Source organism: Grampus griseus (genome assembly GCF_964374135.1).
Source record: "Grampus griseus genome assembly, chromosome: 11".
Taxonomy (NCBI): Eukaryota; Metazoa; Chordata; class Mammalia; order Artiodactyla; family Delphinidae; genus Grampus; species Grampus griseus.
The window spans coordinates 20,717,471-20,744,169 of record NC_139005.1 but is presented as its reverse complement, the minus strand read 5'-3'; the positions used below and the strand labels follow the sequence as shown (position 1 = coordinate 20,744,169).

General features: G+C 36.9%; 1 protein-coding gene across 1 annotated transcript in view; it reads right to left on the bottom strand.

The window, feature by feature from the left end:
- Nucleotides 1-26,408, bottom strand: part of RASSF8 (Ras association domain family member 8) — an 87,178-nt gene extending 60,770 nt beyond the window's left edge. The window contains exon 1 of the mRNA XM_082665092.1: nt 26,386-26,408. The gene's annotated coding sequence lies outside the window, so the exon portion shown is untranslated. The remainder of the gene's footprint in view (nt 1-26,385) is intronic.
- Nucleotides 26,409-26,699: the final 291 nt, after the last annotated feature.

The following is a 26,699-nucleotide window of genomic DNA, read 5'->3' as shown; positions in this document are numbered from 1 at the left end:
TTTGATTTCTTCAGTGATCCCTTGGTTATTTAGCAGTGTATTGTTTAGCCTCCACGTGTTTGTATTTTTTACAGACTTTTCCCCTGTAATTATTATCTAGTCTCATAGCATTGTGGTGGGAAAAGATACTTGATACAATTTCAAGTGTTTTAAATTTACCAAGGCTTCATTTGTGATCCAAGATATGATATATCCTGGAGAATGTTCCTTGAGCACTTGAGAAGAAAGTGTATTCTGTTGTTTTTGGATGGAATATCCTATAAATATCAATTAAGTCCATCTTGTTTAATATATCATTTAAAGCTTGTGTTTCTTTATTTATTTTCGTTTTGGATGATGTGTAATTTTTTTTTTTAATAGTTTCTACCAGTTATGCTTGTTTTGCTGTGGGGCAGGTCTGCCATTCTGAAAGTGGAGCCTTTCTTCAGTATCTGTATTTCAAGTGCAGGAAGAAGGAAATGGCTTTTGAAGTAATCAGGTGAAGAACTCTCCTAGATTGAAAAGTTTTTATTCCATTATATATTACACACAAACAAAAACCTAAGTAATGTATACTGCACACTTAGAATATGCTAGTCATTGTTTTGAGCACTCAGAAAATATTAACACATTTAGTCCTCTGTAAGTTGCATAGGTTGCTTTATCATGCTCATTTTATAGATGGAAACAGAGGCCCAGGAAGTTTCACTGATTTGCCCAAGGTTGCATAGCTAAGAAGTGGAAAAGCAAGGATTAAATAAAGGCAAATTTGCTCCACAGGCTGCTTTTTATTTCACATTTCTTTTTCTATGAATAGATAACTAGATACTTAAAATTTGGTTCATAATGTTAAAAAAAATATCAATCCTGTTTTTACTTAGATTATGTGGTAGTCATATTTTTTACCTTAAACTTTCTTTGAAAATAGTTTCTAATATTTAGCTCCATAATCTTGTTCCACCTTGCAGTGTAGGAAAATGCTTGTCTCATTATCTCTTATCACGAAATACAATACTGTCTTTTAAAATATAACTGTCTTTCACTTTGTAAAATATTTTCTCTTATGGTTGATTTATCTTATATCTACATTTTATTTTTACATTTGTTTCATTACTTAGTATTTTAGTTCAGGCTGCTGTAACAAAATACCATAGACTGGATGACTTAAACAATAAACATTTACTTCTCACAGTTCTGGAGGCTGGGAGGTCCAAGATCAAGATGCCAGCAGATCTGTTGTCTAATGAGGGCCCACTTCCTGGTTTGTAGATGGTCACGTTCTTGTTGTATCCTCACATGACCGAGAGAAAGATAACTAGCTCTCTGGTCTCTTCTTATACAACCACTAATCCATCATAAGAGCTCTACCCTCATGACCTCATCTAAACCTAATTAACTCCCAAAGGTCTCACCTCCAAATACCATTACATTGGGGTGAGATCTCAACACATCAATTTTAGGGGGAAACACTCAGTCCATGCACTAAGTGAACAACAAAGAATTTTCTCTTACAGTTCTGGGGGTCAGAAGTCCAAAATCAGTTTTGATTTTGCACCAGAATGAATGTATCAGCTGAGCCATGCTACCTCCAAAGGTTCTAGGAGAGAATTCTTTCCTTGCTTCCTCAAACTTCTTGTGGCTCCAGGCATTCCTTGCCTTGTGACCACCTCACTACTGTCTCTGCCTCCATGGTCCCACTGACCCATCATCTTCTGTCTCAAAAATTCCCTCTGCCTTTCTCTTACAGGGATAGATATGATTGCATTAGGGCCCACCCAGATAATCCAGCAGAAGGATTTAAGATCCTCAACTTATTGCTTTTTCCATGTAAGGTAATATTCATTCTTTTACCACAAGAATATACTTGTAGTATACACCAAATGAGATCTTTATGTTTTTCCTGTTACATCTTAGACAAATGTCAGAAAGCTGTAAATTTTAAACTATAGCCCCGAGGCACCTCCAGAGACACAATTTAAAAACGATTATCAAACAATGGATATCCAGAAAATTAAATTCCCCTTCATAAGAGAATTATCTACAACATCACAGTTTAAAATGTGGTATTAAAATCTAAGTAGTACATTTTAACCTAATCCAAACATTCCTTTAAAAGAACAATTCAATGTCCTGCAAAATGATAAATTGTTTTCTACAATCAGGAATCTTTAAAATTCAAGATATCTTTTAAATTCAATTTAGTAACACACACACACACAGATACTCTCACTACCCACCCCCCCCACCCCCCCAGCGCATAAGCCTATGCAGATGAACATTTATGTTATTTAGTCTGCTCTGGGAGGCCATTTCTAAGAGTTATGAATACAAAGTAATGAGACTACATTTTTCTTTAATATATAATTTCATACTTAACATGCAGATGGGTGCTGTAACCCATTAGGGTAGGCAATTTGGTAAATATATACCTTTTTATATTTTGCCACTTTTCAAACTATATTTGGAATTCTTCTTTTAGAAATTTCTTCTATATCAGTTTATTATACACGGAAGTCTTATTTTTAATGGCCACACTTTCTTTAAAAAGTATGAGTTTCGCATCCTAAGCTCACTCATGATTACCTTTCATTGAATTTGAGATAGTTACCTCTTAGTTTTTAAAAAGCAAAATTACCCTATGTAACATGTTTTTGCTATTACTAAGATTATTTTAAAAGAACATACCACATTAGACTATATGCTGCTCAAATCCCCTGAACAGGCTAGCACCAATGCTGGTGCACCGTAATCTGTAACAATTCTGTCAAGCAGATCTGTTGGTCACAATGGAGACACTCTCCAAGGAAGAGTTACGACCACTACATAATAGGCTAAGGCGACCAGCTCTCCAGTCACCTTTGTGCAGTCTCTTCCATGCCACCCATAACCAAAGGACCTCTTCTAAATGTTGACTTGATTCAAGGACAGCTTCACCACTATGACCAAGCCAAATCAGGTAGAAGACAACAGTCTCACTTTGCCATGACATGAGGGGTTCAGATTCACTAGAATTTAGTCTAGCTCTTTAGAGAAGAAAGGTTTATAGAGCAATTCTGCATAAATCTACTCCAGCCACTCATGAACTAGTTATTCTAAATAAATTAACTGACTATAAAGGGGCCAACATCAAGACATCAGGCCTTGGGTCAGATGAAGTGAGTGATGCAGTGAAAGGCTCTTTTGGAAGGTAGACCAGTATCCTTGGTTCAGCCCAGTAACCATTCTATGTTCTTGTTTCTCTGGGAGAGTTGTGGGATACAACCAGAACAACAAGGGTTCACCTACAGATACTTTCTGCTGGTCCTCCCTTACCTATGAAATTTCTGGTCATTGAATTTAAATAATTTTAAGTGTTCCGTTTCCATATATCTTTATCATCTCTGAGAAATTAAAATCATGTTCTGTTTGGCTACTAATGCCGGAATCCATATTTGTTTGTTTGTTTGTTTGTTTAACATCTTTATTGGGGTATAATTGCTTTACAATGGTGTGTTAGTTTCTGCTTTATAACAAAGTGAATCAGTTATACATATACGTATGTTCCCATATCTCTTCCCTCTTGCATCTCCCTCCCTCCCACCCTCCCTATCCCACCCCTCCAGGCGGTCACAAAGCACCAAGCCGATATCCCTGTGACATGCGGCTGCTTCCCACTAGCTATCTATCTTACGTTTGTTAGTGTATATATGTCCATGCCTCTCTCTCGCCCTGTCACAGCTCACCCTTCCCCCTCCCCATATCCTCAAGTCCGTTCTCCAGTACGTCTGTGTCTTTATTCCTGTCTTACCCCTAGGTTCTTCATGACACTTTTTTTTCTTAAATTCCATATATATGTGTTAGCATACGGTATTTGTCTTTCTCTTTCTGACTTACTTCACTCTGTATGACAGACTCTAGGTCTATCCTATCTATCCACCTCATTACAAATAGCTCAATTTCGTTTCTTTTTATGGCTGAGTAATATTCCATTGTATATATGTGCCACATCTTCTTTATCCATTCATCCGATGATGGGCACTAAGGTTGTTTCCCTCTCTGGGCTATTGTAAATAGAGCTGCAATGAACATTTTGGTACATGACTCTTTTTGAATTTTGGTTTTCTCAGGGTATATGCCCAGTAGTGGGATTGCTGGGTCATATGGTAATTCTATTTGTAGTTTTTTAAGGAACCTCCATACTGTTCTCTATAGTGGCTGAACCAATTCACATTCCCACCAGCAGTGCAAGAGTGTTCCCTTCTCTCCACACCCTCTCCAGCATTTATTGTTTCTAGATTTTTTGATGATGGCCATTCTGACTGATGTGAGATGATATCTCATTGTAGTTTTGATTTGCATTTCTCTAATGATTAATGATGTTGAGCATTCTTTCATGTGTTTGTTGGCAGCCAAAGCAATCTTGAGAACGAAAAATGGAGCTGGAGGAATCAGGCTCCCTGACTTCAGACTATACTACAAAGCTACAGTAATCAAGACAGTATGGTACTGGCACAAAAACAGAAAGATAGATCAATGGAACAGGATAGAAAGCCCAGAGATAAACCCACGCACATATGGACACCTTTTCTTTGATAAAGGTTGCAGGAATGTACAGTGGAGAAAGGACAGCCTCTTCAATAAGTGGTTATTAAGATCATATTATATCTGCTATTCTGTATTCTACAGAGTTCTCTTTACCTCATCAATCTCTCAGTTCCAAGCCCCTGTTATATTTACAGTCTTTTCTTTTAAACTTCCCCTGTTCAAATGAACATGTGGTGCCTCTCTCCTGACCGGACCCAGGCTTATCCAGCAATAGAAAGCACTGTTTTCCAATTCTTTGTGTATCTTAGGATAAATATCCCTACTAACAATTAGTTACACTGATGTAATTTTTTTAAAAATCAGAAAAAGTTGTTTTAACAGATATATATTTTATTTATGTAATCCTCTAAAGCTTTCAGAACCACATGAAAAACCGAAGAAAAACAAGTAAGGATGTTTTCTCATTTAATATTATTCATCTGTAGGAAAAAGAAATCCAGTTAAAAATATGAAAAATGTGAAGCCAGAACTTTCATGAAGAAAATACTTGCCTAGTTTATATATAGCAGAGAAATAAAAGAATCAAGTCAATTTTACAAACCACTAGAAATGGAATAAAAAAGAAATGGCCTCATCTAATGAATGAACTTCAGATAATATTTTCATTACTTATTCTGTCTTGTTAATATGAGTAAAAAATATAAATAAACATTTATATAATAGCACAGATTCAAATCAAACAGCATAGAGCAAGAAAAAAGGGAAAAAGAATATGTTTTCACACCTTATTAAGTGGGCTGACGTGAACAACTGCCAGCAAACAACTTTATAAGAAACTTAAATTATGAAAAAGTTTGATCATTTTTATACTTTATCTAATTATCTAAAAACAATCTTCTCATTCAATATAAAACATGCACAGAACCTAGCAAATTAATAAATGTCTTTCTCCAAGACTCTTACATGTAGATAATAATAATATCAACAAAAAAGATCTCTCCTAACGAACTATCAGAAAGAGAAGTTAAGAAAATAATCCCATTTACAACCACATGAAAAAGAATAGTAATAAATTTAACCAAGGAGGTGAAAGACTGTACACTGAAAACTATATGACATTGATGAAAAATTGAAGAAGACACAATAAATGAAAAGATATTCTGTGCTCCTGGATTGGAAGAATTAAGATTGTTAAAATTTCCATACTACTAGTGATTTCTGTAAATGCAATCCTTATCAAAATCCCAATGGTATTTTTCATAGAAATAGAAGTAAACAATCCTAAAATTTGTATGGAACCACAAAAGACCCCACATAGTCAAAGCATTCTTGAGAAAGAAGAACAAAGCTGGAGACATCACACTCCTTGATTTCAAACTATACTATAAAGCTATAGTAATCGAAACAGTATGGTACTGAACTAAAAACAGATACATTGGTCAATGAAGCAGAAGGGAGAGCCCAGAAATAAACCTTTGCATAATTGGTCAATTTATTTATGACAAAGGAGCCAATAGTATATGATGGAAGTAGGACAGTTTGTTCAAAAAATGGTTTTGGGAAAACTGGACAGCCACATACAAAAGAATGAAACCAGACTACTATTTTACACCATACACAAAAATTAACTAAAAGCAGATTAAAGACTTGAATGAAAGACCTAAAACCATACAATTCCTAGAAGAAAACATAGGCAGTAAGCTCCCTGGCATTGGTTTTGATGATAATTTTTTTGAATCTGACTCCAAAAGCAAAGGAAACAAGAGCAAAAAATAAACAAGTAGGGCTACATCAAACTAAAAAGCTTCTGCACAGCAAAGGAAACTCAACAAAATTAAAAGGCAACCTACTGAATGTGAGAAAATATTTGCAAATGATATGCCTCTGATAAGCGGCTTAATATACAAAATATATAAAGAACTCATACAACTCAATATCCAAAAAAACCCCCCAAAACCAAAACCAAAATTCAGAAACAAAAAACCAAGCAACCCAATTAAAAAATGTGCAGTGGACATGAGTAGGCACTTTTCCAAAGAAAATATGCAGACTGCCAATAGGCACATGCAAAGATGTTCAACAGCACTAATCATCAGGGAAATGCAAATGGAAATCATGATATCACCTCACACTTGTCAGAATGGTTATTATAAAACGACAAAAAATAACAAGTGTTGGTGAGGATATGGAAAAAAAGGTGATGCACTGTAGGTGGAAATGTAAATTTGGTGGAAAACAGAGGTTCCTTAAAAAATTAAAAATAGAAGTACATACAATCCAGCAGTTCCACTTCTGGGTATTCATCCGAAGAAGAAAAAACACTAACTCAAAAAGATATATGCACCCTTATGTTCATTGTAGCAGTATTTATGATGGCCAAGAAATAGAAACAACCTAAAGGTCCTCTGATGGATGAACAGGTAAAGAAAATGTGGTATGTACACACACCATACATACACACGAATATTATTCAGCCATAAAAAGGAAGGAAATCTTGCCACTTGCAACAACGTGGAGGCACCCTGATGGCATTATGCTAAGTGAAATAAGTGAGAAAAAGACATATAATATGATCTCACTTTTATGTGGAATAACAACAAAACTCCAAGTTTATAGATACAGAGAACAGATTGGTGGTTGCCGGAGGCAGGAGGTGGAGGGGTGGGCAAAATGGGTGAAGGGGGTCAAAAGGCACAAACTTCCAGCTATGAAATAAATAAGCATGGGGATATAATGTATGGTATGGTGACTGTAGTTAATAATAGTGTACGGCATATCTGAAAGTCGCGAAGAGAGACCTTAAAAGTCCTCACCTCAAAAAAAAAAAAAAAAAGTCCTCATTTCAAGAAAAAAAAATTTTTGTTAAGGAGGTGGTGTTAACTTACCATAGTGACTATTTCACAGTACATACAAATATCAAATCATTATGTTGTACACCCAAAACTAACATAATGTTATGTGTCACTTATACCTCAATAAAATATTAACACATTAAAAAAGCCCACCTTCGTTTCTATCCACCCACCCTGTACCACCCCTCAAATCCCAAACTGCAACTCTCTGGAACAGACAGCAAGAATATGCAGATTAATTAAGGTACCACTGCATGAAAAATCCTGGACATGCAAGCCATGGTCCAAGATTATTGAGATATGTAAAACTTAGCAAGAAACTATTTCTTTATCTAAAGGAACACTATACATGAAGCAAAGAAAAAGCACTGGTTAGACATTAGGACCAGGCAGTGTCATAAAACCCAAAAATGAAACAAAACAAAAATACCAATCAATCAAACAAACCCCAAAACAGCCCTTAATAACTTCCAGCTTTTAAAAGTTTAAAACAAAAGAAAATGAATGAATTTCTCATGTGTTTCAAGGATAAATAGGCTCTTCCTGTCTCTAGTTTAAACAAACTCTTCAGTTGAAGGTTCTGACTCTACAGTTTTGGAAAGTATGACTGCCTGACAGGCAAAATACAGGATGAAAATAAAGATAATAGTAATTTGGTAACAAATTATAAACTCCAACTGGCCACCAGCACTTCAAAGTAAACATTAGTTAGAGTTAGTGGGGTCTGTGGTCACAGTGTTACAGAGAAGTACTATCTTCTGTTTTTAAAGTATGAGTAGCTAGAACCTTATCAATAAAGAAAAACAAACGGTAGGGACTTCCCTGGTGGCACAGTGGATAAGAATCTGCCTACCAATTCAGGGGACATGGGCTCGATCCCTGATCTGGGAAGATCCCACATGCCATGGAGCAACTAAGCCTGTGCTCCACAAATACTGAGCCTGCACTCTAGAGCCCGTGTGCCACAACTACTGAGCCCACGTGCCACAACTACTGAAGCCCACGCGCCTAGAGCCCGTGCTCTGCAACAAGAGAAGCCACTGCAATGAGAAGCCCACGCACCACAACAAAGAGTAGCTCCTGCTCACCGCAACTAGAGAAAGACCGCGCGCAGCAACGAAGACCCAACACAGCCAAAAAAATAAATAAAATTTAAAAAAAAGAAAAAAAAGAAAAAACAGAAACGGTACTACTGAGAAAAAGCAGAGTGACTAAAGAAACACAACTAATGAGTTATTTCTCTTAATCTCATTCATTTTTCCAAAAAGCACATTCAAATCAGCATTTCGTATTAACACAATAATGGATCATCTAACTTTAGCTATTATATATTCTCTTCTCCTAACATCACCACTATGAAAATAAATATGGAAAATTTTCATTTCTCTGCAAACTGCGATAGGTAACAAAGTGTAATGTTACTTAACTTTAAAGATACACACAAAAGATAAGCAATTTTCCATGACCTTACACATGAATTTGGATAAAATCTCACCGTAATCTCTTTGCTGGTAGAATGGCCTATCTATGAATACATATTTTGACATAAATTATTTTCTATTTCTCAGTTTTGTGTCTCATATTTCAGAGGAGAAAAATGAAGAGTGCATTTTCTAGAAATGTGAACACTAAGCAGCAGACAGGAATGACAGTTTAATATTGTAGGTATTACTGGTCTTTGGCTCAAAAACTCTGACCCTGAAAATCCCGTGTCAAGATGCTCTTCAGGGGTTTCCCTGGTGGCACAGTGGTTAAGAAACCGCCTGCCAACGCAGGGGACATGGGTTCAAGCCCTGGTCCGGGAAGATCCCACATGCTGCGGAGCAACTAAGCCCATGAGCCACAACTACTAAGCCTGCGCTCTAGAGCCCGCGAGCCACAACTACTGAGCCCTCGTGCCACAACTACTGAAGCCCGTGCGCCTAGAGCCCGTGCTCCGCAACAAGAGAAGCCACCGCAATGAGAAGCCTGTGCACCACAATGAAGAGTAGCCCTCGCTTGCCGCAACCAGAGAAAGCACAAGCACAGCAACAAAGACCCAACGCAGCCAAAAATAAATAAATAAAATAAATAAATTTATAAAAAAAAAAGATGCTCTTCAATAATCCCACAGTTGGGTGGAGCCCCTTTATATCAAGGGGTCAGAAGAGACACTGGAATGTCTATCTGACCATATGTGGAATTTGAAAAAGAAAACACTATCTTCAGCTGAAGTAGTAGTAAGGTCGAAAGGAAAAAGGACTGACTAACTAAAGCTGTAATCCTAATAATTTCCACAATTTTAACCAAAACACAGAGTTTTAAATTCAATTCTTAAAGGATTAGTACTTTGATCTATGATTAAAATTTAATGAAGACTCCACAGCCAGTTTTTGCTGATTGTAAAAAAAATTTAAAAATCTAATTTCACGATAACAAACTCCATGAGCACTGTCAAAATTTGTTCTTTTATTTCAAATATCCATTTGAGAAAAATTTCAAATAAATAAACATAAATCAGTAATCAACTTGTTTTACATTTTTTGACACGGAGATGATTTTATGTTATTTAAAATGGAATTTAACCTGTATTAAATTCAATTTTCCACTTCAATCAAGACTTCTATAGAAAAATACTGCATGTTTGTTCTTCCTATAAAATACAGCAATTATCTACCTTATTTATTATTTCCCCAAAGCAAAATCAGCCCAATCTCAACACACCACTGGAATTTAGGAGAAAGTTAATACAGGCACATTTGCAGTTAAGGATAGCACATATGTTTTATCTTGCCTTCTAAGGCTGCTGGACTACAGATGCCAAGGACGCAATGCTGAAGAGGATTATCGGGCTCAACATAAACACATACCACAATCAATTAATTATGTCTGCTATGAACACAGGCAGCATACACACGTGACATATTTCACCATCCCTCCTACGGAAGCTGTTGGTTAAGAACACATTTTAGTGGTCAGACAGCCCTGGGTTCAAATCCTGACCTCTCCACATATTAGGTGTATGACCTTAGACAGATTACTAGCTTCCCTGGCTCTAAAATGGGAATAATAATCCTTAAATTCGTCAGAGCTAAGTTACAATGAACATGAAGACTTAAATACAACCTGGCATGCAGTAATTACTTTAAAATAGCTACTATTAGTAATGTTATAGGAGTTTGAGTCTTTCAGGGCTCATTAGTGACCGATCACTGAATGTGATCTTGAAAGGCAGGTCCCTGACCAAATCTGCTGCTGTGGTGAGTGAGCTCTCACTCAGCAAGTCACTGGATTTACGGCACCAGCCAGCTGTGGCTGCATCTGCTGAGCAGAGGCACCGGCAGCTCACGCAGGGCACACGGACACAACTCCAGGAAGCAACCAAGGGCCAGGGCCATCCTCTCATACTCCCCAAACCAACGCTACAGGTCTGAGGTCTGTCCACGCAATACAGAAATGTGCCATTTACTCAGAATGAGGTTTAGGAAAATAATGGTTACAAAAATAGAACCTTTTTACTCTTCCTGGGACCACTCACCTACCTACCAAGTATGGGATAGGAACTGGTAATCACACTCTTCTAAGAATTTCAGAGTCTTAATCTAGGCCTACTCAACACCAGCTGCAGTGAAAGAAAACAGACTTCAACCAACATGAAATCTACTTTAATGACAAAGAATATATATATATATATATATAAAAATGAAGAAAAGACCTTAAAAATTTTAAAGCTAGATAGAAAATGCTTATGATATATAACCAGGAGAATGAACAATATCACTAAAAGGAAACTAGATCCTTTTATTATAAAAAGTAGTTTTCAACAGCTAAAAACAGTATCAAATATTACAATATTGCTTGAAATTCTGACTCCATGATTATGATTTCTAATTAATAGGGTTGGCTACTACTCCAGGTCTTATTACAGTATATGATTTTACTGAGCCTGAGTGAATCTGATTGGAAAGCAATGAAAATGGAAGGACACAGGATTTAAAGAGTCAGCAGACCTTGGTTCACTACTTATTTTAACCTTTTAACCCAGAACTTCCTTAAACTCCTGGATGCTCATCTCTCCATCTGCAGAATACTCATAAGACTATTTCCCTCTTTAGTTTGCTGTGCGCATCAAACTAGACTCTTCTACTTCAAAGTGTTATACAAACACTAAAATGCTGTCCCACCAGGTGACTATTGCTAGAGAAGCCACACCTTACCATGGGTGTATGAAACAGACTTGGATTACTGGGAACAGGAGAGAAGCTGGGAGGGCAGTGCCGTGGGCACACCACACAAGAATAAGTCTGCTCTCATTACTGGGCACAACTGCCAAGCTCCCTGAGGGCGAGACCATGCCCACACAGGCCCTGTGGATAACAGGCTACTGACTGCACGGAAATCTCACCTTTTTTTTAAAATTCTGGAGATAGTTTCCTTTAATTTGGTTCTATAAATCTGGGTGGAGGGACCGAGCATGAAGATGGACAAACACATGAAATGAAATATCATGGACAAAGAACGCCCAAGAAGAAACAAATCTGGATACTAATCATAGGCCCCACCCATTTTTAAAAATCCAACTCACTCACATGATTAGTAAAGATATAAATAAATAACAAAATAATATATGAGCACAGTTATGTTTAGGTGACAAGAGTGATATGTATAGACATGAGGCCAGATGGGAAGATGTCTTCTATTCCTCCATCTTCAGAAATACAAGAAGCTGTTTACAGCCATTGAAAAAAGGCTAAATAACTACAGTTCACAGAGCCAACACTCAAGCATTCATTGCCGGTTATAATGCTATTTGGGGAAGAAGCGGAGATTGAGTTTCCTCACTTTTAAAATATGAAATGCCTGACGGTTCTTCTTAAAGTATTAACAAGTGCTAAGTGCTTTGAATGTATCAATTTATTTAATTCTCATAATAATCTTTAGAGACTGGTACTATTATTGTCCCTACTTTTTAGAAGAGGAAACCATGCCACAGAGAAGTTATAAAACTTGCCCAAGATCACACACCTCATGAGGGGAAAAGCCAAGACCTGAATCTAGGCAGTCTGCAACCTTGAATTAATATATACTCTACCATCTAATAAAATGAACAATTAAGCAGAATATATACTTGTCTCAAAAAGCATCTCCTAAAGGCCTACTATTGCTACATGTATGATAACAAAACCTTTAAAGACACTAGATTTAAACAGAAGTCCATGGGTCATCTCCATTTATTACTTAATTAATCATGTCATCACATTTATTTGACTCAGGTGCTTGTGGGATTGGACGTAAAAAGGAAGCAAGGGCCTAGGAGAGTAACTACCACTATCAAAAATAATATTGCTCATCTGGGAAATATCTAACTAATCTATTCCAGTCTTCATAAACAGGATTGATCCTAACCAGTCTCCCTTGTATTCCCAGTCCCTGTACCCTGGCCTCGTAGGGATCCAACAGTCCCTTATGTTGCCCCTTGTCTATCCAAAGGCTCCAATCAACTATCTCCTGCTCTGCCATCACCAACAACAGAATTTTGCAGCCCAGAAACACTTTTCTTCTTCATCAAGTCCTCTTTATGTTGGTTCCAGTGGATGAAGTCGACTAGACATTAAGGGGGAAGAGGAATATCTGACTAACTAAAGCACATTAAATTCATCTCCAACTGGTAGTATGAGAAGAGATAATTAGGGCAAAGAGCTTTCCTACTGTCCCTTGAACAAATCACAGTGCCCATTCTCAGGGCTGGGGGAATTCAGGGGTGGCAAGCAAGGCACACAATGTAAGGAGGCATCATTGTCAAGTGCCAATACTACCTGCACGCCTCTGAGAGTGAGTGCGTCCTTACATGTTGCGCCCTCCTAGGTGCCTCACTTTACTTATTCTAAAGACCTTGCACCATTCTGCCTGCAAGTCAAAACGGTTAAGATGGTCCCAGTGGACAGGAAGGAAAAACTTTAGCTGCTCTCTGGTCACTGCCTAAGGAGAAGCGACTGGTTCTACCTTCCCTTCTAATTTTCCAATGATTTCTAATTTAGTTTCTGGCTAAAATCTAAGCTCTTGTTTGGTGGCTGACCAACTTTCCTAAACAAAAAAGAAACACTAGTGAGTGAGAAAGCCTCTGGCCCCAGGGCCTCAAAATCTATTAGGTATCAGTTAGCTCTTCCAGGGTTACGGCGATCAGCTGCCTGAGTGCTACAGTCACAAGAGCCCCGTAGGGGACCAGGGTGCCGGCCTGCCCATATCTGCTCCAACATCACCACTCTGTCCACTGACTTTTATACTGGATCAGAGAATAAACCAGTAGCTACCTTACCATCTGAAAAACAGCAACAACAAAAACCAAAAACAGCTTTCTTCTGCTACCACTTTACCCACTACCTATCCTTCATTTCTTGTCCCTTTTCATTTTCTTACCTCCCACTCTACTGAGCCCGTTCCTGTCAGGCTCTTACCCCCATACTCCACCAAACCCCTTCATCAAGGTCACCAACCACCTTCATGGCACTAAATCTAGAGTCAGTTACCCCCCCTCCTCCCAATACACTTTCTGCTTTTGGCTGCTAGGACACGGCGCTCTCCTGGTTTTCCTCTGTCTTCACTGGTGTCCCTTCTCAAGCTCCTCTTCCCTATGCTTTCCTACTGTCTGAGTGTCCCAAATCTGTCCTTGGTCCTCTACTCTTTCTACCCATATTCACACCCTGGGTGATCTCATTCAACTTACCACAACGTGAAATGCCATACACTTGACAATTCCCACATTCACATTTTTAGCTCACTTCAGCCTCACATCCAGATGCCAACTCAACATTGGCACTTGGACGTCCAGTAGGCAACTTGAACTCAACACGCCTCAGAAGGAACTCTTGATCTTACCTCCCTAATCTGTTGCACCCACACTCTTTCACCTCAGTTCAAACCACCCAGAATGCAGCCTTTTAGGTGCTTAGGCCAAAAGGCCTCCAGTTAATCTTGACTCCCCTCTCTCACTACCCAGCATCCAGTCTGTCAGGAAATCCTGCTGGCTCCACCTCTACCCACCCTGCCATACATACTCTCCTCTGAGTTACTCCAATAGCCTCCTGACGAGTCTCACTGCTTCTACCCGCGCTTCCTCCACCTCCAAATCTCCCATTCCCAACACAGAAGCCAGAAAAGAAGAGAAATATAACAGAGACAGGAACTTAAGTATGTAAATGACAAGACATAATGAAGTACAGTTGACCCTGGAACAGCATGAGTTTGACTGTGTGGGCCCATTTATATGCAGATTCTTTTTCAATAAGTACTACAGTACTACACGATCCACGGCTGGTTGAACTTGTGGATGCAGAACTACGGATACAGAGGGCCAACTATGGGACTTCAACATCCTCAAATTTTGGTATCTGAGGCGTGCCCTGGAACCCCACGGGTACTGAGGGATGATACTCACACCTATATCCTGACTCCAACAGTTATAAGTGCAGGCTGCTAACAGGTATGTTGATAGGAAACTCGAATGCTACAAGGGGCACTGTTGTCTAGGACACAGTTTTTTAAGTCAGGGGACAACTCTTCTTCAAGTTCTGCATTAAGTACGCTTTCCCTTAATTTACATAATAGTTTCATTCCTGGGAAACTAATTGTATTTTAAGACAATGCAAAAGTGCTTTGTGTATGTGTTTAAAAAGTTAAGCCCAGTTGTGGACTTTCACTGGTAAAGCACAGTGGGCCATTCTTAAGTTTTTTGTGTGGGACTGACCTGTGCATGATAGGATGCCTGGCCTCTCTGTCGCCCATTCACTAACTGCTGGTAGTACCTCTTCAATCACTGTAGCAACCAGTGATTGAATGTCCTCACAAATGGCATCGCAAATGTCCCAAACACTCTTGGTAGAGGAATCTCTCCTGCTTAGAAACACTAAGCAGGAAATAAGTCTACAATCCTATAGCACCTGCTGATTCATGGTTTGATCAAAAGAAGTGTGAGCAACATACTGAAAAGCACCAAGTGCCATCCATCTCGAGGAAGGGATTAAAATTTATTCAAGAATATCCTAATATATCCATCGGTTCTCAGCCCAGATAGTCCCCTTGTCCTAACACGTTGGTGAGCTTGGCTTTCTTGTGAGGTGGCGGTGGGATTATAATGGCTGGCAACTACACATGACACATAACTTGAAACCTTGGGAATTTGCTACTATGTAAATCCATTTTGCGGTATGGGGAAGTACCAGTGTGCAGGGAAGAACACTGGGCTGATTGGGAATCAAACGATCTGGACTGTAATTCAGGCTCTGCAAACAAAGAGATGTATTTACCTATTTGACCGACCTTTACCTACGGGCTAGGCAGCACTGGGACCACAGAGAAGAACAGAGAATTTTTACCCTAGAGAAAGAAGTCTAGAGGGAGCAGATCAGTCCCCAAATGCGTCTTCCTTTCTTCAGCCTCAAATGTGAATCTTCAAAGTACCTTCCAAGTAAAAAATAAAATTAAGATTTTATGTATGTGCTTGCAAGATGCCATGGTGCTTCACAGGGAAAATACGAAATGACGCTGGCATGATGGTGCCAGAACTAAGGTAAAGTCACCCATGTGACATTATTTTGCTTTTCACGTGAGGATATAAATATAACATTACTATATGAAATTACTACTTGGTTAATAGTAAAAACCACTATTTATATTTCTGCTTTTTGATCGATATAGTGAAAAGATAGAGAGTATACATTCAAATGATCCTTGAAAGCAAAATGGGATAGAAACAGCAGTTAATACCAGCCTGTTTTCCTGAAAGCATTACTATTTGTTGTATCAAAAATGTACAATCTTTAATCATTTCATCCGTCACACAATTCCCATTCTGACAAGGCAAAATTTGCAAAGAATCTGCACAGTAAAATTGTCCAGTGGCTGGAGCAGCTAACAGGAGAAAATGTTAAAGTGAAAGGAATATTAAATCAATGGCCTGGAAACAGTATAGCTTTGAATGTTATCTATTCATACCTAGTTTTTAAAGTGAGAATATTTTAAAGTAGCAATATCCTTTTGAAGAATAAAGATATGTTAAATATTTAATTTCTTGAGACTATAAAGAAATTATCAAGAATAAAAAGTGTGAATAAATTTTCTCCTTACAGAAATATCTGAAGTTACTCCAAACCATCAATATTTCTACTTATCCTTCAACTAGAACTTTGTTTACTTATAAATAATTTTGATCCTTTCAATTACCATAAAGCCCAGAGCCCCTAAAAGAAAAGCTTGTTTCTATCAAACTAGAATAAGAATCCTGTTTTTTTTTTTTAACATCTTTATTGGGGTATAATTGCTTTACAATGGTGTGTTAGTTTCTGCTTTATAACAAAGTGAATCAGTTAAGAATCCTGTTTTTTAAAATCAGCCATCTCCTTCCCATCTATATTCATATTCACACCAAGATGTACTTGTTTATCTCCAAACACATCATGCTCCTTATGTGCCTTTCTAGATTTTGCATATGCTATTTCCCAGGCTATTTTAGAAGGCCTTCTGCTGCCTCCCTAAAGACCTACTCACTTTTAAATACTCAGCTCAAATGATCTCCACAAGCATCTCTCCTTAACCTCTGCAGTTACATTACTTCCCCATGTGCTCCCATAGCACCTCCTTCATTCCACTGGTGTGTAATTTATAACATGACCATAACCATTCACCACCTGTCTGTCTATCCCCCAGTAGACTGTAAGCCAAAAGACTGGGCAGTACCATGTCTAAAAGAATTGCTAATGAAATGAACAGCTATGGAAAATTATGGTGAAAGGCTCTTATCCTTCTGCAAAAGATCCAAACCTTAAGGTCTACTACTTCCTCCAGATTTGTGTTATTTATTTATTTTGCATATTGATTATTTATTTATTTGGCTGCGTTGGTCTTAGTTGTGGCACACGGGATCTTTTGCTGCAGCTCCTGGGCTTCTCTCTAGTTGTGGTGGGCGGGCTCCAGTGCGCTCCGGCTCAGTAGTTGCGGCATGAGGGCTTAGTTGCCCCATGGCATGTGGGATCTTAGCTCCCCAACGAGGGATCGAACCCTAGTCCCCTGCATTGGAAGGCGGATTCTTAACCACTGACCACCAGGAAAGTCCCCAGATTTGTGTTATTTATAAATTAGTATAAGAAAATCAAATTTGGTATGTATATTATGTATATTATCAATTTTCAAGGTTGAGCTAACAGATTTTTTCCCAAGGGAAGAAATACATCTCTACAATTGACGTCCAAAACAAGTGCTTTTGATTCACACAACGTCTATTAAATGCATATGAACATTCATACTTAACAGATATTTACCAAAAAAAAAAATTCCCCTATTTAGATTATGATTCATCCAAAAAATAGGAAGCACAAAAGAAAAAAAAAGCATACCACAGAGAACTTATAGGGAAAGTAGGTGTGGTTACTGAACACAATTCATGCCTTTCAATGTCAAAAAGTGCTTAATTGAACAATATAGACTAAACCTCCACTGTAAACTGTGGAACCATGTGTGCAGTTAGTTATGATTGCCACCTACAATGTCCGGTCAAAAGAAACAGAAAGGAAGTATGAGAGGTAAGTGCATACGCAGCAGAAACATCTATACACAAAACTTATCCATCAGTGCCACTAAGGTAATTTGCACAGATGGCGAGGGGATTTAACAGGTATCCAATTTCCAGACGTATACTCCATGCTTTATAAGATCACAATTTCATTTCATCTTTATAGCCACCCTGTGAGATAGCTATTGTTAACCTCAATTTAATGATTTAATGATTTCTGATAAGCTCAGAAAGAAAAATGTGACCTCACTTGTCCCATGTCCCCCGTCTCACTCAATGGACAATGGCCTGAGTCCTCTGAGCCTGCACCACAAATCAGGCACTAGGGATACAAGTATACCCAGGGTGACCACTCATCCGGGTCTGCCTGGAACAGCAATGGTTTACATTGTTATCACAGCATAATTACCAACAGTACCATGTTTCACTCTCCAAAGTGTCTGGTTTGAACAATTATATAGTCTCCTTAAGTATAAAAGAGTGAAAGTCTACTTACATAAAAATATATCTAGCCTGTGTCTGAAACAAGACTGAAGCATTTGGGAAAAATGACACTATTTTAATAAAAACGATGACAGCTATCATTCATTGAATTTTTTATATACAAAATCCTTTACATATATAATTTATTCTTACCCAACATTCAAGTGAGAAAACTGCATTTTAGAGAATTCAAGGTCACACAGTTAACAATGGGTTAAGCTGACTGGTACCCAGATTGATGAATACTGATGATATGTGGCAATTTCTGAAACTACAGACACACACAGCTCTTTGGGACATCCTGGAAGGAAGGGATAAGGATGAAGTGAGGGGCCAGGAAGGCTACCAAGGGTGTCTTTCTTGCAAAGTGAGTCTCTTTCCTCTAACTCCTTGGTCTTTAGTGGAACCACTAAGTGGGGTTGTGTGCGCGTGTTTGAAATAGAAACCACTTTTAAAAGAAGCAGGTTTAACACTGGGCAAAAGTGAAGACCATAAACAGAGGCAAGTCAGACAGATGAAGGGATGCTCACTTGACACAGGACTCTAGACTGAGCAAGATCACGGGGAGATTTTCATAAGTTTTGAAACTGGAGGTTCAGGATAAGTTTCCCTAAATTTCTAAGAAGCAAGTACACCCCAGCTGAAATGTAAAAGAGAGGAAGAGTGAAAGAGACGGAGTGTATAAGTTCAGCTGTTGATAAAACATGGCATTACTTGGCAGTAAAAACTTTGTTTTTCCCATCTGATGTGAACCTTTTTTACTTGGTGAGACTATATGTTCCTTAAAAGCAGAAACCATGAACTCCATCCTCTTCTGTAACTTTCACAAAATCCACTTTAGATAACTGCCTTTGCAAAATTAGAAAGAGGGTTATAACATTATTACTACCTTAGTAGATCTTAAAAACAAAAAATGATTTTGTATATTCTCCCTATTGCATTCAGGTAGGCGTAGGCACTGCCTCAATTTACTGGGATAGAAACCAGGTCATAGAGAATGACTCTACTAAAACGATAGTCACCGGTGCAATCAGGAGGAGATGCGATCACAGTCTCACGTAATTACATACTAAACTCATTTTTACAAACTCAGACACATGGAAGAATGCAAACCAGCAATAAATATTCACTGAACTCTGACTAATTCAATGTGTAATCTGATCATCATATCTGCCTTTAAGATTATTCTGGCAATTAAAGGAGTCAACCTGCAAAGAATCCTGTGTAACACACACACACACACACACACACACACACACACACACACACGGCTACAAATTAAAAAAAAACATAAATACATGTTCTTTGTACACGAAGATACCCAAGAAACTGTTAACAATCGTTACCTTTGATTAATGAAAGGTAAACAAATCCATTAGCATTACTGAAAAAAACAAGGTCACCATTAAGAGCCATATTCAGGAAAAACAGCGCAAGTAAATTAAACAAAATAATACATAAGACTTGAGAGGCACAGTATCTCTGTGAAAGAGGAGACGGGATAGAAGGGAGACTGGTTATTTCCTAAAAATTCCTTAAATTTCCTGCTCAGATATAATCATTGTAAACAAAACAGTGGAGTCAATGGGGAAGTGGAGCAGAGATAAATAATAAATCAAAATATCTGGAATTAAAATAAATGTCCTAGTTCTCTCATTTAATCTATAAAGACTTTAACTTTGATTCAATGTCATTGGCAATCAATATTTGAACATTTAAGCTGCTGTGACACTTGATATAATAGGCACAGGGAAAGGGCTAAGATTTAAACCTAGGGACACACTGCTCTTTATCATTCCCAGGGATGCTGGACCCTACCCTTCCAGGGAACACGATCCCAGATACACAGGTATATACCACAGTCTAATATGAATGGTAGCCTGGAAATGCAGTCTGTTCAACCCTGCCCAGAGACTGATGATCTTGATTCATTACTTGACTCTGTGTATAGTCCATCTCAATAAATATATCTTTATGGTAATTTTTTTTCAATAAGGCATATGATGAAATCTTAGACATTTGGTCAATCTTAGATTAAAAAAATCTTTCAAATTTCTGAATACAAACACATTTGTTTTAGAGAATCTGTAATAATAATGTAATATTAATAATAATTATTATTTTCCTATAATTCTACCACTTGGAGATAATCATCAACACTTTTGTATATTACCTCCTTGTTTATTTTCTGCATAATTACAGTTAAAAAATACAAGATTATAATTTATATTACGTCCTTATGCTGTCACTTTTTAGATTACTATCATTTTTCCATTCATTAAATAGTAAAAAATAAAACTATCTACAGATAAAGAAGTAGGTAGACAGACAGACAGATTCCATTATTGGCTACAGAGTACTAGTCTACCTTCTAGGTGCATTATATGAGCATTTTGATCTTTCTTACTTCTCCCACTGCCAACATTACGAATTACATGTGTCTGTTACATTTTATTGTAAAATTAAAAATTACATTTTATTATGTTACTGTTTACAGGTCACTCATATATATGTCATGTTTTTTTAATCTTTAATAATGTGATATACTAAATATATTAAAATTAAACAAATCTTTAGATCTACATCTGTTTGTATTCTTTTTTTTTTTTTTTTTTTTCTGCAGTACGCTGGCCTCTCACTGTTGTGGCCTCCCCCGTTGCGGAGCACAGGCTCCGGACGCGCAGGCTCAGCAGCCATGGCTCACGGGCCCAGCCGCTCCGCGGCATGTGGGATCTTCCTGGACCGAGGCACGAACCCGTGTCCCCTGCATCGGCAGGAGGACTCTCAACCACTGCGCCACCAGGGAAGCCCCATGTTTGTATTCTTTTTTAAACTAGTAGGAACTACTAACTAATTTTTATTTTTATTTGATACTGCAGTATAGTTGATTAGCAATGTTGTGTTAGTAGCAGGTGTACAGCGAAGTGATTCAGTTATACATATACATGTATCTGTTCTTTTTCAAATTCTTTTCCCATTTAGGTTATTACAGAATATTGAGCAGAGGTCCCTGTACTATACAGCAGGTCCTTGTTGGTTACCTATTTTAAATGTAGCAGTGTATACATGTCAATCCCAGACTCCAAAGAAGACATACAGATGGCCAAGAGGCGCAAGAAAAGATGCTCAACAACGCTAATTATTAGGGAAATGCAAATCAAAACTACAGTGAGATATCACTTCACACGAGTCAGAATGGCCATCATCAAAAAGTCTACAAACAGTAAATGCTGGAGAGGGTGTGGAGAAAAGGGAACCCTCCTACACTGTTGGTGGGAATGTAAATTTGTACAACCACTATGGAGAACTGTATGGAGGTTCCTTAAAAAACTAAAAACAGAGCTACAAACTAATTTTTTAAATTGGGTGTTGATTATTTTCTTACTGATCTTAAGTAGTTCTTTACATATGGGTATTAACTTTAGTTATATATATGATAATATATATATACATTATATAGAATACTTTTTGTGATTTGACATATGCAAATTTCAATTATTTTATTTTTAATGTAATTACATATATGAATCATTCCTTTTTAAATCTTTGCATCTGTATTTTAGTTTAACTTTCCCTAAACCCAAAATCAGATATTTATGAACATTCTCTTCTAGTATGTTTATTACATTTTTATATTTATAATTTTTAATCAATAAAACATTCTTCTCGGCTTTCTATTCTGTTTCAAGTATTTGTCTACTTTATCAACATCATATTATTATTATTTTTTACAGTTGGAGAATATAGCCAATATTTTATAATAGCTTTAAATGGAGTATAATCTATAAAAAAAATGAATCACTATACTGTACATCTGAAACTAACATAATATTCTAAATCAACTATACTTCAATAAAAAAATTCTGTCTTTGACTTCTGATAACTTGACTATAATGCATCTTTCTGTGGATTTCTTTGGGATTATTTTATTTGGGATCCTTTTTCTGTGTGAATTTTTGAATTTTATTTATTTTTTTATACAGCAGGTTCTTATTAGTTATCCATTTTATACATTAGTGTATACGTGTCAATCCCAATCTCCCATTTTAATTACTATCTTTATATAAATATGTTTTGGCTCTTATCTTATAAATACGAAATTCAGAATCACTGACCTGTGAAAATTTCCTGCTGAGATTTTGATTATATTAAACTTACAAATCAATATAAAGAGATCAAAAATAATTAATGAATTGTCTTCCATACTGAGTCTCTGCACCCTGAGAGAAAAGTTTAATGGTTTTCTTCCTAAATACCATTCTCATTTCTCACGAAGTTTAATCCTCAGCATACTTTTTGTTGCTACTATGAATGGGCTCCTTTTTTCTCACATTTTGGAACTAGTTATTATTACTATATACATCATGATATTTCCATTATTTACAATGGAACTTTACTACATTCTATTATTTTTAGTTCAGCGTCTTTGTGATTTTTTTCATTATTTACAAAGAATTTTATCCTCCTTTCCAATAGTTCTTTCTCTTACTCCTTTTTCTTTTCTTAATACACTAACTAGATATTTCAAAGCTACGTTAGATTGTAATGATGACAGCTGGTATGTTGCTAACTCTAACAGGAGATAAAATTTTTGTGTTTCACCATTATTAGTATTTAGGCTATTAATAGCTGGATCTCGATTTTGTTTATAAAATTATAGATACTTCCTACAAAATAGAAAGAGTAAATATCTCGAAACTGTGAGATAATGGGTGATTTTATTTTCCTTCACATTTTCACAGTTATCTAGGATTTCTAAATCTACCTTTCTATATTTTAGAATTCAAATTTTATTGATTTATGCTTTTAAAAACATCATCCATTTGATTAAGTTTCTCAAACATATGTGGAAAAGATCTACAAAAGTATTATTAGTTTTCAATTACAGATAACTACAGTTAGATCCCATAACTGCTAATTTTGTATATATTTGTAAAATCAGACTAGCCACAAACACTTCCAATTTATTTTCCAAGTTTCCTAAAATGAATGGACACACACATCCTTAACTCACTATTTCTCTTAATGTTCCTTGCTTCAGGAGAACATTTTTAACTCCAAATAATCTTGGTTAGCAATCAGTATCTTGCAGAAGGCAAGAGAGAAGCAAACCCTAAAAAGTTTTCTCTTTAGAAATAACATTGTACTGTTCCTTGTAAAAGACAGAAAATCTAAAGATAATGTCTGGATACAAATTTCTCAAGGTAAACTTATTCTGCTAACAAAAAAGATACTTCATCCTTTTTATTAAAATACATTCATGCTTATTAAGACTATAGTACGAGATGCCATAAAATAAAATATTAACAATTTGATATAGGAAATTCATAACATTCCCAGAGTTCCATGAAAACCAGATTCTAATACTGTTAATATTAAGACTGGGATGTTAATAAATGTTTGTGGCAATCTCTTCAAGTCTTCATCAAATCCTGTTTCTTTCATATTTCGTTAAGTAACCACTATACTGAACCTGTCTTACCATCTGAAATAGTTTGAGATACATTATCAAAAAAATATATCAACTTCCAATATAAGCAGCTAAATTTTTCATTTTTACTCTACCAGGGAAGTTTCATAGCGCTAAAAAAATGCAAACTGCTACCCATTTTCTAAAAACAGAAATGAAATAATTAGGTCACAATAGATGGCTTCTTTCTTAGAGAGAAAAAAAAAGATGATGATGAATGCAACTGGAATGTTTATTGTCACTGAAATTCTTCAGGCCTGGATTCCAAGTACATGTCTTGATGCAGGTTACTATGACAACTTAAATTACAGAAAATATCCCCCCTTCTATCAAGTTGTTTTCTCCACAAGGCCATTTCAAGCCTCCTAAAATCTGTATGCATGGATTACTTATAACAACAAAAAACATCTCTTCACAAGTTTTATTCAGAAATGCCCCCATCTAAACCCTTAAAACCAAGAACAAGCGTATAAAAATAAATTCCATTAAATCTACACGGGACAGAAAACCTAACCTGAAAATACACGTACAAAGCTTAAAATATAAAATGTTGAGAGTACTCTGAAACTACTCCCCATTATCAGAAGCACAGGGTGTATTACCACCATATGCTTCATTACAGAAACTATGGGAAATCACTTGCAAGGCAGTTGTTAAAGAAGATTATAGAACTAAGCCTTGTTTACCATCATTTTCCCCTCACTAATGCTTTTTCCAGGAAAGTACCAGAAAAGGAGGGTGGGAGAATATTGCAGTCCTATTTAGAACAGAAAGAGAAACAAATAAGCAATCTGTAAAATCTAAACTTGTTTTACCTAATCTGTCTTTTACACAAAACATGGGCTTTATGGTTTGCTCTCACACAGCTTCAATTTTATAAACCTAACAAAAATGCCTTGTGATAACAGTGTGAATTATTCTCTATCCTCATTCTCTAAGAGAAGAATGGCTTGGGAATAATTGCATCACTATGGAGAAATGTGATTTAGTACAGATATTCTGATTTTAAGACAGTAAAAATTTAAAGTAGCTCCTTAAAAAAAAAAAAAGGTAGTTTTACAATGTAGCAATACTAAGAATTTTCAATGCTGGTTTTGCTGCTCATCAAAGTTAACATAACTAAAAATTAAATGCTTCCTTTTGAAAAGGCTTAGGGAACTCATATACCCTGTTGGTATGAGTAAACTGGCTCAGTATCCAGAACAGGCAAAAAAGTTTTGTAAGTTCAAACAAAGCTTTATTTAAAAAAGAAAAACAGAGCAGTATGCTAAATGCTAAAGGAGTCTCTTTGCTGTTGAAGTCAAGAATCAGACTGTTACCGAGCATTTGAGAATAGCAAAAAATGAAAACTCCTCAGCAGTAAACTCCACGCAACTCACATACCTCTCTCCTACCTGTATTAGTAAATAAGTACTAGTGTTCCAAGAGAAACAAAATAACTGAAGTGTTCAAAGCTAAATCTAAAATTTCAGTGACTATCCAATCATGGAGGAGAACTTTGGTCAATGGAGCTACAGAATACATTTTTTCCTTATGCTTTTCTTCTTTTGACTGTATTACAGATAGCAGGGCTCAACTAGGATTTTTCAGCTCTCACATGGATGTAATGAAATCACCTTATTAGAATCAGACTATCTTTTATTCTCAACACTTGGAGACTTTTAGTCACGGTTTTCCCTAATGCCCGAGCAACGTAGCAGAGTCCACAGGAGAACTGAACCAGTGAGGATATGAACTTGTGTTTTTAGGAATCCGCTCCTTCCACAGAGTCTAGCAATTACTAGAAGGCTCTAAGGGGAAATTAATTTATGTGAGACCTTCAAAATTCATCATCTGGGCAAAAATGCAAGCACATAACTTTTGCAAGTGAGGGACTAAGGAATTTATGTGACAGCACACTAGTTGGTGCCCTTAAAGAGTTTATTCACCTGTAAAATGTGAACAGTTTATTCATAAGTCATTCACTTACTACAAACAAGGTCAAACTGTTTCCCCTCCTGAGACCAGTAAGTCACTTTAATGTTCAAGAGACAAGGGACTATACACATCAAGCATACAAAAAGCAAGTGGAGAATAAGTTAGTTGTATATTCCCTCCTCGAGGGATTTTGTGCCCCCTTTATTTAATGAAGCCTATTACTGACACTGTTCGAGATGGAAGTTCAAACTACAGGATATATTTCAGACTTACCAAGACCTTCTAACCTTTCACTGTTAGACATACTCCACTGTTTTAAAAGAGGCTGCCTATTTAAAGCATTAGTAGAACAGTGCTCAGGGAGCCCAAGACTGGTGATACACCAGTTTGCAAAATTTTGCCTCAGACGCCAAATTTGAATCTCGAATTTGTAACATAGTGGCAACTACTGCTAACTACACTTTGTACTTATTTAAATAAAGGGTTTATAAATGATGATTCACCAGTGAACACAATCTCTGAAAGTCTCCCAAGACTTTGAAAAGTTTTCTTAAAAAAGTCACTGTAAGTGATACACTTCTAGGATGTATGCAAGGAGTACAGATTTCCAGACTCACCTTGCCGTGCTGGAGTCCCCAAGTGGGAGCAGTGTGAGGTAGTCTTGAGGAAGGGTAGAGCACCAGACAGGTATTCTAGGAGGAGCTACACAGGCACCTGAAAAGGTACACAGTGTCCTTACAGTCCTGGCTAATTTTTATCTTAGAAATGCTACATCACCCCATTTTAACTTCTAATCAAAGAGCAAAATACACAAGCTTTTAGCTTCAAATGGTTTTTCCAAAACAATTTTTTCTCCCCTCTTGGGCCCTCTCCGCTAGTCATTTGAATTGCAGTACTTGTGGGGTAGATTTGTTTGGTTTGGTTTGAATTA